The sequence below is a fragment of the Solanum tuberosum genome, unplaced genomic scaffold, assembly GCF_000226075.1.
Source record: "Solanum tuberosum cultivar DM 1-3 516 R44 unplaced genomic scaffold, SolTub_3.0 scf00109, whole genome shotgun sequence".
NCBI classification, from domain to species: Eukaryota; Viridiplantae; Streptophyta; class Magnoliopsida; order Solanales; family Solanaceae; genus Solanum; species Solanum tuberosum.
Window position 1 is genome coordinate 638,099 of NW_006239042.1, and position 8,846 is coordinate 646,944.

The window sequence follows — 8,846 nt, forward strand, 5'->3', positions numbered from 1 at the left end:
GGAGACTAGTCTTCCAACCTTAGAATCACTACATGTGACAAACCTTTCACATCATATCATATTCATACATAAGTGTGTACATGAGGGTAATGACCCAACCAACACAACAATTAGATCACAATCATATTCACTTTACTCTCAAAGTAATATAGATGCATATACATAAGCCTCATAAAAATACCTAATTCTCATGCTTTTCCCTACAAGGACCATAGATCACATTCAACCAACATATCTAGAGTTACTACATTAGACATGGATGATAACATGATTCAATTACTATTATTACTATAAGCATGATTTCATAATACTCCTCATTCTACAATTCACCCACACTTTTAGATCCAATTTGGGAAAATAGGGAAATTCATAGATTCTTGAGGAATTCAACTTAAAATCATATAAAATCATCAATTAATCCATAATAAAACATAATCCAATCAATTAAAATGAATTTGAAAGGAATCCTTGGGATTGAAGTCCAACCCTAGGTTTTTGGGATAACTAACTTTGAAATTGGAGTTTTGGAAAGGGCTTCATGGGTGAAGGCTACCCATGGATGAAGAACTACCATACATTGATGAAGAATTACCACGAATTTGTGTGAAAAACCCTTCTTCTTCAAACCCTAGCATGATTGTCTTCTTCTTCGTTGGAGTTCTAGAGAGAAGATTTTGGGGGAAGTTGATTTTGATTTGTGAATTTGGGAATTATGAGGAGGATGAATAGATTTAGGGGCTTTAAAACATTATATAGTTTGTCTAAATATTAAAAAATGATGTCACTTAATAATTAATGAAAAAGGAAAACCCCAAAGAACCCTTAACTAATTCACAAAAATGGTTTCCAGGTATGACATATGGCCCCCTCACACACGGACCGTGTATGGACCAACGGCCCATGCTGGTGAAGCGTGGGTCGTGGTTAGTGACTTTTATTCTTAGGGGTGGACCTACGGATGCCAACCCATGGAGCGTGGGTTGACCCGCGAGGCGTGGGTGCCCTCCGTGTGTCACTGCCTGGCAGCCCTTCTAGGTCTTTTCCTCAAGGACCTATGGTTGGTCCTTTGGGTTTAGGCCTTGACGTTCTAACACGAAAACATGAATTTTAAGGTACGGGCAAGTACTTTCAAGGCTCTGACCCTAACTTCAAGCTCTAGCTTCGCCTACTAGTTTAGTCTATTAATTTCTGGAATGTTACAGTTATAGCCCTACGGACCGTAGGTTGAGACCATAAACACAAACATCAACCATGCAGGTTTTGCACATTTCCATATTTCAAAATTCGAGGTGTTACAATATCTCCTTCTTAGGAATATTCATCCTCGAATAGGATTCAAGACATCATAAAGAGGGTAGCAAATAGATCTAATAGCCCGACATTAATGCAATCACATAAATGCACATATTCGAGGAGGAAACTCAACTCCAAGCTAAAGCATACTGAAAGCATCATTTCATAAGGCCTATATGCAACTCATACTCAAATGCACATAAACATGGAGAAATCAATCAAGCTAACACATTTTCTCAAAAATCAAGTTTTCATGAGCATGCATGCATAAGGAAATATGAGAATGACTAAGACATAAGGATGGATGATGAGAATGAAATACCTCAAGCTAGAGTGAGGTCGGAGCGAAATAGATGTGGAAAACAGGACTTCACATCGATCTCGGCCTTCCAAGTAACATCCTCAACTATCTGATTCCGCTAAAGGATCCAACATTTGATTCATACTAAAAAAGACTTTACATGACATGCAATGACAAAGTAAATCATAAGACAAAAAGGTTAGAAAACATAAACTATAATCATGATCTATACAATGGAAACTTAATATAATTGAAACCCTTGATGAAGTACCTTGAATTTAACTCAGATCATTATTGTGGGAAATTTACCATTAACTGACATAAATAATGTGACTATAACATGGAGTCTAGTGTATTACACCTACACCGAAAACAGAGTATCCTACTTGCTAAGTTAAGAACCATGAACTTCTAGCGTAAGTGGATCCACTAGTTAATGTCTATCTTAGAAAACATTCTATAGTATCACATAGTTTATGGGACATGGGTAATTGTTACTACTCCACTCGGTGGTAAGTAAAACATCCCACGGAATAGTCTTTAATCATATTCTTTTTTATCATCCATGGAAAGGTACGATTAAGAAACCAATCCAAGCTAGAAACATTATAGAGTAGCTCCTTAGACCATGCATGAGAAATCCTTTCACCATCCATTATCTTTAAATATTAGATTTATAATACTCATAGTCATTAAGCTCATACTAAAAATGTCATACTACTAATGGAAATAGTTTTAAAAGTGTAATCTAAAATCATAAATGGAATATTCGGATACCATACTAATCAAGACAAAATTTAGGAAAATATCCCAAAAGCATTGATGGATAATCTAGATGTCATTCAAGTCATGTGGCAAAACTTCATGAAACATATTGATACCTTCATCTATAAGCTTGCATGAGTCATAATCATTACTTTCATAAAACGTGCATAATTTCAATAAATCATAGTTCATAAGCTTCATCATGTGTTCAAATTCAACAATAATGGATCATGCATGAGTTCATACGAATTCAACTAAAAAACATGTAATTACTTCAATTCATACATAAAAAGATTGAAAACAATCGATTGAATCATAATTTAAAATAACTCATAATTATTGAATAAAATCCTCACATTTAATTGTGAATTTTAACTTGTAAAATTGAAGATTTTGAGAACCCTGTAGAGGAAGGACTACATTGGTGAAGACTTACATACTTTGGAGTTCATAGCTCAATTGCTAGAGTGCGTTTGTGATCTCGGTGATTGAAACCCTAACTTTATCTTCCTTAGCCTTAGAGAATATTTTGAGAAAGAACTTGAAGGGAATTTGGGATACTCTATGACATATTGGTAAAATTAGATCGGTTAATCTTTCCAACTGATTTTGTGATCCTTGATTGTGAGATCGATGCTGAAATCCCCATTATTTTGGGAAGACCATTCATAGCCACCAATAGAGCACTGGTGGATGTCGAAAGCGGGAAATTGAAGTTCCGTGTGAACGATGATGAGGTGACCTTCAATATCTGTAAATCCATGAATCAACCAAGTAATATACATGTGGTGTCTACTGAGTATATTATAGATGAGGTAGTGGCAAGTGTGAGCCATTTAATGCGCTAGACTGAACCCCTTGAATCTGTACTTGCCAATTATGATGAATCTGAAGTTCAAGGCAATCAGGAAGTGGTAGCTTCCTTATCAGAATTAGAGTATATTCAAGGAATCCAATCAAGTTGGATATCGACCTGAAAACAGAGAAAGTCCTCCTACAAAGCCATCAACAGTAGAACCACCGAGTCTGGAGTTAAAAGCCCTACCCTTTCATCTCAAATATGCCTTCTTAGGAGCCAATAATACTTTACCACTGATTATTGCAACCGATTTGCTTGAAAGGAAGGTGAAATTTCTCATTGAAGTATTGGGGAAGCATATAAAAGCTATTGGATGGACAATAGCCGTTATAGAAGGAATTCCTCCTAGCATCTATACTCACAAGATTCCGCTCGACAGTTAATGTAAACCTAGTGTGGAGCATCAATGGAGATTGAACCCTCCAATGCAAGAGGTGGTGAAAAAGGAGATCATCAAGTGGCTAGATGTGTGAGTGATCTACCCTATTGCATATAGTAAGTGGGTAAGTCCGGTCAAATGTGTACCGAAAAAAAAAGGTATAACCGTAATCCCTAATGCAAAAGGAGAACTTGTGCCAACAAGGCCAGTGACTGGATGGATAGTATGCATGGACTATCGAAAGCTTAACTCAGGATCGAGAGAGACCATTTTCTAATGCCTTTTATGGACCAGATGCTTGACCGGTTATTAGAAAGAGGGTGGTATTATTTTTTGGATGGGTATTCCGGTTACAATCAAATCTCTATTGCGCCGGAAGACCAAGTAAACACCACTTTCAATTGCCCTTAGGGAACAATTTCATTCAAAAGAATGCAATTCGGACTATGTAACGCCCCAGCCACATTTCAACGTTGCATGTTGTCTATCTTTGTGGATTATGGTCGAAGACTCTATGGAAGTATTTATGGATGACTTTTCAGTCGTAGGGGATACGTTTGAAGAGTGCTTAACTCACTTAGAGAAAATGCTTCAAAGATGCATGGAAACGAACCTGGTCCTAAACTGGGAGAAATGTCATTTCATGGTAAATGAAGGTATTGTTCTAGGACACAAAGTGTCCCAAAAAGGGCTAGAAGTTGATAAGGAAAAAATTAAGGTAATTGAGAAACTACCCCCGCCAATTTCAGCAAAGGGTATTCATAGCCTCTTGGGGCATGCAGGTTTCTACCAATGGTTCATTAAACACTTCTCAAAGATTTCGCACCCACTATGCAAACTCCTAGAGAAGGAAGTGAAGTTCTATTTTAATGATGCTTGTATGGCCACATTTAAGAGTTTGAAGAAAAAATTAGTATCCACCCCGATTATCGTTAGTCCTGATTGGTCCGAATCTTTCGAAGTAATGTGTGATACTAGTGGTATGGTATTGTAGGTAGTGTTGGGGAAAAAATGCAACAAACTATTTCACCCAATTTACTACACCAGCAAAATTTTAAATAGTGCCGAGCGAAATTATACGGTCACTGAACAAGAGTTGCTCGCAGTGGTCTATGCATTTGAAATATTTCAGGCATACTTGCTAGGCACCAAAGTAATAGTATACATTGATCATGCTGCACTCCGCTAGTTGATTGCGAAGAAAGATGCAAAACCAACATTGATAAGGTGGGTGCTACTATTACAAAAGTTTGATTTTGAGGTGAAATATTGAAAAGGATGCAAAAATCAAGTGGGCGACCACTTATTGAGATGGGAAGAAAGGGAAGATGCCAAGAGTGAGGTTGACATAGACGAGTCCTTCCTCAATGAATAGGTGTTTTCTATATCCCTCAAACCTACACCATGGTATGTAGATTTTTCGAATTACATTGTGTGTGGACTGATATCGGATGAGTTGACCTTTTACCAACAAAAGACATTCATGTTCGGCGTTAAAAATTACTTTTGGGATGAGCCATACTTGTTTCGAGAATGTTCTGACCATGTTATTAGGAGGTGTGTTCCGGAAGAAGAAGCGGTAGAAATTCTCCATGCTTTCCAGGCATATCTAATAGGAGGTCACCATAGTGTTATTCGCACTGCCGCTAAATTTCTCCAAAGTGGTTATTACTGGCCGTCCCTATACAAGGACGCACATGAATTTTCGAAGAAATGCTCTCAATGTCAGCAGCAAGGAATAGTGTCCAGATGGCACGAGTTGCCTCTCACTCCTATTTTGGAATTCGAGTTATTCGATGTATGCATGGGCCCATTTGTAAGCTCATTTGGAAATAAATATATCTTTGTGGCTGTAGATTACATTTTCAAATATGTGGAAGCCATTGACATGACCCAAAAAGTTCTTAAAAATGTGCTTCGGAAGTTACCGGAAACTTGTTTAGCTAAATATTAAAAAATACGTTTCGTTTTTTGAAAATCCGACTTCATATTCTTGTTTAGGGGGTCAAATTGAGTGGGAAATGGGTCTAACCCAAATTTTAGAGCAACCGTATCAAAATCCGAAATTTCCAAGTGAAGCCTTTTCAAGGGTCTACTTTGGAGTGTCATATCTCCTAGCACACAAATTATTTGGGTTGCAAATAATATATCCATGAAAAGCCCTTTGAGTTATCTACCTAACGCACTTCGTTTCACCTCATTCGGAGTTCGGACGAAGAAGTTATGCCCATTTTCGTAAAGTCTGTCTGGCAGGGAATTCAATTTCCAGTAACCATTTTTACTGTTCACCCGCCTCCTTTTTTTTTCTAAGTGTTGGACGATTTTTTTTCCAAAGGGCATATGTTATTTCCTATATACCATTAGTTCAATTCTCACCTCTAAAACATTTTCCCAAAAACACCTCTCCCATACTTAGACACATTTTTCTCTCAAGTTCTCTCAAGAACCCTAATCCAAAACCTTCCTCAAGATTGAAGAGACTCTTGCTCCAAGTTGCAAGCTTCCATTGAAGACACTCTCAAGACCTTCATAAAAACTCAAGGTATGTGGTGTTGAACTCATGGGTCCTTCCACCCATAGTGCCTAGACTCTATTCTACTCACTAATTCATGGTTTAAGTTAAGATTCACAAAGTAGTCTTGTTACATGAAAATTGATTGTTTTGAGCATGTTGTGACTCTAGAACTTGAACCTAAATTTGGAATGGATGTGGAGATTTTCATGTGGTATTGTGGGTGTTAAAAAGGTGTTGTTGTAGGTTGTTCACTGGTTTGGCTGCATAATTACTACCCTATTTTCCATGCTCTTTGATTCCATTACATGCCTTCAAGGTGTTTGACAAAATGTCCAACTATGGAGAATTGATGAATCGATGCTTTAAAGCTTGAGTTATGAGATGTATGGAAATCCAGAGATGTGTTGATGACAAACTAAGCTTGTGTATATGTTCATTCCATACGTGAGATTGCATTAGAGCCTAATGGGAATTTCCTATATAAAGTGTTGCATGACTATGCCCGGTCCGGGGGAAAAGAACCGAACAACCATATGAGAGATTTATATCTCACCACCAAGGATGCTTGGGGTGTGACCAACATCAACCATGTGAGAGGTTTATATCTCACCACCTAGGATGCTTGGGGTGTGACCAACATCAACCATGTGAGAGGTTTATATCTCACCACCTAGGATGCTTGGGGTGTGACCAACATCAACCATGTGAGAGGTTTATATCTCACCACCTAGGATGCTTGGGGTGTGACCAACATCAACCATGTGAGAGGTTTATATCTCACCACCTAGGATGCTTGGGGTGTGACCAACATCAACCATGTGAGAGGTTTATATCTCACCACCTAGGATGCTTGGGGTGTGACCAACATCAACCATGTGAGAGGTTTATATCTCACCACCTAGGATGCTTGGGGTGTGACCAACATCAACCATGTGAGAGGTTTATATCTCACCACCTAGGATGCTTGGGGTGTGACCAACATCAACCATGTGAGAGGTTTATATCTCACCACCTAGGATGCTTGGGGTGTGACCAACATCAACCATGTGAGAGGTTTATATCTCACCACCTAGGATGCTTGGGGTGTGACCAACATCAACCATGTGAGGGGTTTATACCTTGCCACCAGGGTGTCCGGGTGTGAACGGCATCCCCCATCCTAAGTTGGGGTTATAGATTGGTTGGATCATGCATACACATATGATATCTACTATTAGTATAGAGTTACTTAAACATGTTTTGACTTCACTTTGATCATGCATCCTCATATTGTTATTCATAATGCCTATGAAACTATTTCTTGTATTTCGATTGTGTCCTTGTCTATTGTTGTGTTGCACCCCGCATACTTAGTACATTCCAAGTACTAACGCATATTTTGCCTACATGATGTCACCATGTAGGGACCGGAGCTACTCTTGATCCTTCTCTCCATTCACGTGGCTAGTACGACGCTTATCCGAGTTTGTTGGTGAGTCCTCAATGATTCGAGGGCTATGTTATGTTTCCTACTCCTATGTTTTGAGACTTTAGCTTGCAATTGTATTTTGACTATGAGGGGAGCCGGTAGAATGTCATGGCCCCGTCCTATCTATGTATGTAGAGGTGTGCGTTGGACAAGTATTTTGTAAATGAGCTTGACTCTTGTTCTATGATGTCATTTTGAAATGGTTTGCCCTTAGTCCCTATTTCCCGTTAATTAATGTTGAATGTACTTCCGCGACCGATGAAGTGTGATGACAAGTTTGAGAGGCTTGTTTGGGGTTCCTTCGGGTTCCTCATTCGCCATGTCACGTCTAGGCCCTAGGCTTGGGTCGTGACAAGCATCATGGGAAATGTCTAGCCGGTACTAGTGGGTGCTATGGGTATGGCAAAACTGATCATCAAGTGAGAAATTGTCCTACTCTTACGACTAGAGGAAGGGAGGCCAAACAAGCTCCTTATGATAGCTCGGATCCTAATGCTTCAAAGAAGAACCGTTTCTATGTGCTTCAAACTAACAAGGACAAATGAGCTAATCCGGATGAAGGTACCGATATGTTATATTTCCTTTTGTGGTGATGACATCCTTATGTTGTTTCATGATAGCCTTAGTTGGGTTTTCTCCTAAGTGGGGGATGGTCTGTAAATAGTAAGGTTGTTGAGAGTGTTGATATCCTTATCTCTTTTCCTTCTATTCTTATCCAAGCTTGTGACCAAGAGTTCCTTGTTACTTGTTTCATGTTTTGGAGTCATGTGTGATATTGAGTGTCTATGGTCTGCCTATGTTATGCATGTTCTAGTTGAATTCTTGTTTAAATGAGAAAAATGAGTTTTCAAATTGTGTTCCTCATGTTAATGTGCATCTATGATGAGTTGCCTAAATGTTTCATGAGTTGACTTGTTGAGCGTGCCTAAATGTGCTTTTATGAGAAAATTTCATAGTGTGCCTATTAATGTTGTAATGAAAATGATGTGATTTGGAGAAGGAAGTTCCTCCAATGAAATGAAAAATCAGATGTTTTGATGCATAATGAGTTTGTAGATGTAGTTCCTACTTTCTTGTTGTGTTATGAGCCTATTGATGTGGAGTTGATGTTTCCTCCTAGTTGTGTGCATTTATATTGATGTTATATGCATGTTTGTAGGTTGCTAGTCTTGAGTCGTTACCCCTTTATGTGTTTTAACTGTCATTCGAGGACGATAGTTCCTAAGTGGGGATAATATAACGACCCTAAAAACGAACTAGTGAAAC